Genomic DNA, 3,925 nt, shown 5'->3' on the forward strand with positions numbered 1-3,925 from the left:
GTCCGGGGCAGAGCCGGCCGCCCGCGCCCGGGAGGAGAGACCCGCCATCACGCCGCCGTCCCCCGCGCCGCACGCCGGCGCCGGCCCCGACTCTCGCGCTTTCCAGACATCTCGCGATGCCATCCTCCATGGTCGCGGCTCTCCTTTAGGGCGCGCCAGAGCGCTCGGCTTCAGAACATATCGCGATATTTTCGCTTCCGCTAGTTTCGGTGTTTTAAGAGCCCCTGTAAGAAAAATTTAAGTCAATTTTTAATAATGTAGATCGGTAAGACCCCTGTCCCTGCTGCTCCGATCCGTCTCCTTGTGTAGGAAATTAGGAGGAGGAGAAAAAAATGATGTGTCAGAAGTGGGATTCGAACCCACGCCTCCATTCGGAGACCAGAATCCCCAGCGCGGGGAAGCGGAGCTTGAGTCTGGCGCCTTAGACCACTCGGCCATCCTGACACCCTGCGGAAGACGGCAGATTTTTCGCTAAAGTAGCTGTGGAGGAGTGACGCGCCTGTGACGTGCGCCCGCGGCTGGCGGGAGCGCTGACGCCACGGGGCGGCCGCCGCAGGAGGGAGCTCGCGGGAGGACGCACTTCCCCGGACCCGACAGCGGCGGGCGCCCTGGAGGACCGAGCGCCGGCTTCCCCGCCCTCCGCTCGGCTCCCGCCTCTCGCCCGCAGCCGCGTCCCGGCCCGCGTGTGCCGGTGCAGGGACAGGTACCGCGGCAGCGGCAGGTACAGCGGGACGGTCAGGGGGAGGGGCAGGGCAGGGGCGGGCCGGGGAGCGGCACAGGCCCCACTCCCAGCCCTCGGCCGCTCTCCGGCGCGGGGGTCCGAGCCCTCCGGCCCGGCGCGACGCCCCCCGACGCGGGCTTCCCCCGCTTTGCCGGCTGTGCGCGGCCTCCTCCGGGCTCGGGGCTTGCCGGGGCCGGGCCTCTGGCCGGACGCCAGCGCGGGGGCTCGGGGACGCGGCGGAGGGACCCGCGCAGCCTGCGGGCCGGGACGGGGCCGGCGAGCGCCCAGGGCGCAGCAGGGGTCGACCCCTTGCCCCCGCCGCCCTTCTGGGGGCCAAGCTCGGAGCGGGGACGGATCTGGGACTTTTGAGGACGTTTGGTCGCAGTGTGTTCACGCGGACCCGGTTTTTGTGGCGCTGGGCGGAGGCTGGGTCTGTTCTGGGAAGAGGCTGGCGCGCCGGGGCGCCGTCGGTGGACGTGCGGACCCTCGTCGGTGCACGCGCAGACCCTCGTCGGTGCACGTCCCGGACCCTCGTCGGTGGACGTGCGGACCCTCGTCGGTGCACGTGCGGACCCTCGTCGGTGCACGTCCCGGACCCTCGTCGGTGCACGTCCGGACCCTCGTCGGTGCACGTGCGGACCCTCGTCGGTGCACGTGCGGACCCTCGGCCTCGCGCCAGGTTTTGGTGGCGCAGGAGCGGGCGGCCTGGCACTGCGCGGCGGTCCTGTTCGGCCCCTGACCCCCGTCCGCGGCCCGTGAGCGTCGTGGCTCCAGAGCCCGCGTCCTCGCAAACAAAATCGCTGTGAACCGCGGAGCTTCGGTTGCCGCCTCCCGCCCTCCGCCGGGCACCGCCGTGCGCTCTCTGTGCGGTGGACACGTTCTCCACACGCACGATGGGATTTAAAACTCACGCACGGGGGCGGCTGGGTGGCTCAGTGGGTTAAAGCCGCTGCCTTCGGCTCAGGTCATGATCTCAGGGTCCTGGGATCAAGCCCCGCATCGGGCTCTCTGCTCAGCGGGGAGTCTGCTTCCCCCCCCTCCTCTGCTGCCTCTCTGCCTGCTTGTGATCTCTCTCTGTCAAATAAATAAATAAAATCTTAAAAAAATAAAAATAAATACATAAATAAAGCTCACGCACGGAACACTTCGTGCTCTTCAGCCTTCATGCTTTATGGCTGGTTTGTTACTTGATGTACTCATTTGGGCAACTTAATTCACATTTGAGCCATCTGGGTAGAAAACTCAAAGCCCTGTTAAGTATTTGATAATTTTAGGCTGCTTGTGCTGAAAGACCCCCTTCCTCCTTGGTAAGGTTTGTTGGTAAGGTTTGTTTTAGCAACCTATTGTCCCCATAGCCTGATAGCAACACATTGTCTGTGGTCACCCGGTCTGTCAAAAGGAGAGACAAATGAGAAACGAAATGTACCGGACTTTCCAGAGTGGTGTCCCAAGGAACCGCCAGAACGCCCTGACCCCCAACGCCCAATCATGCCTGAATCAAATTAATCAATTAGACTCCTGTAACCAAGCATCTGCTTCTGTAAACTCACTTCCCGCCACCCCAACCTTGCCCTATATAATCTGCTCCCCAACTTAGCCCCGCACGCTCAGCCCACAAAGGCTGATGCGTCTGCAGGCGCCTGTGTAATCAGTAAACCTCTTGCAGTTTGCTTCTAGTGGAGGCGTGCTGTCTGATTCTTGGGTGCGGCTCCAGGATCTTTCAGTGCCATGCTCGGGATGTTGTTTGAAAGAAAGAAAAAGACACTTCACCCATTTCTGCACCTTCCTCTTCTAAATAAACCTGTGGATGACTCCGTGAGGGGTAGGCGGACAGACGTCTCCTCCAGCCTACCAAGGATATACTTGTGCCTAAAGTGAGTTCGTAAGTCCTGCAAAGGATAATTCTCACCAGCTCATTTCCTTATGGTCCATAATGAAATAAACATCCTGTAGACTGTTAATTCTGTAAACAGATGCTGCTCAAGAGCTCTATGATGGTTTTGTGATCTTACTCTACTATATGTTAGCTATTTTATTTTTTTCTCTCTGGGGGAATACATTTAATATGGTGTAGAAAATGCTTAATGACATTTTCATATAAGGTTATATAACTTTTCCTACATAAACATAAAATTTGTTGTAGAAAATTCTTTAAACCAAACATTTTGATCTAGGACTTCAGTTCAATACGTTCCTTGAATCTATTTTTATGTAGCCCTTAAAAACATCTGAAAATCCATTGCTAATATAGCAATAAAATACGTTGGGTACTGACAGCTTCTTTGGAGTGTGTATATATAAAATTGCAAACTTGAATTCATATTCTTTTCTGTGATATGTTGTACTTAAATCAAAATGCTTTTGCACCTTTTTTCAAAACAATTTTTTCTTTTGATGTTGGTACCAGATTTACCATACATGACTGCTGCTTTTGGAGTTAAACATTTTGTTAGTGAAGATACAACCTGAACACTAAATTATGGGGTGACATTTTCATAACAGGTGGCATAGGTAAATATTTTTAGGCTTCATTTAGAATTTATTATCAAGCCATGCCATTTATTTCTGGAAAGGAAAAAATGTGTTTTTCATTGTAAGGTTATATTTTTCTGTAGGAAAGAGGAAATTTTTTGGTCAATGTTGTAAGCCTCATTCATACTTCAATTTTAAGGTTGTCTTATGTGTATTCTAGTAAATAGATGACTTTCAGAACCAAGCCTCTTACGAGTTTGATTTGCTCATTTTTCCTTAAAATAAATATTGTCTTTCAAAAAAAAAAAAAAAGGAAAGAAAATGGTAGTGAGGAAGATGGGAAACAATGGTTTCCTAATTTCCCTCTGTCAGAGATGAGAAATTTGCTGTACTTTCTTTCATAAGTGATAGTTCTATGGGAAGGAAGTTACCTCAGAAGTGATTCTAGAGGCGACAGTTGTAACCTCTTAAAAATGTGTAATTGCTCCAGTTCTGATTGCAAGCTACTGCAGATACCCCGTATCAAACTGGCACATTGGACACCGGATTATTTCTAATTTCTCTCTTATCAGCAACACTCAAAAGAATTCTTGTGTAGATAAATATTTGCAAATGTGTCTACTTATTTCCTTACATTTCTAGAAGTAGACTCCCTAGATTAAAGTTAAAAGCTTTTGATACATACTGTCCAACTGCCTACCAGAAAATCTGAAGCAATCTAGATAGGGCAAA

At 52.4% G+C, this 3,925-nt stretch overlaps 1 non-coding gene across 1 annotated transcript; it reads right to left on the minus strand.

The window, feature by feature from the left end:
* Positions 1 to 338: 338 nt before the first annotated feature.
* TRNAL-CAA lies at positions 339 to 444 on the minus strand. Its single transcript has 2 exons — positions 407 to 444; positions 339 to 384 (listed from the first exon to the last, which is right to left on the minus strand). It is a non-coding gene; the product is annotated as a tRNA-Leu (tRNA).
* Between the last annotated feature and the right edge of the window lie 3,481 nt (positions 445 to 3,925).

Source organism: Neovison vison, chromosome 1 (genome assembly GCF_020171115.1).
Source record: "Neovison vison isolate M4711 chromosome 1, ASM_NN_V1, whole genome shotgun sequence".
NCBI classification, from domain to species: Eukaryota; Metazoa; Chordata; class Mammalia; order Carnivora; family Mustelidae; genus Neogale; species Neogale vison.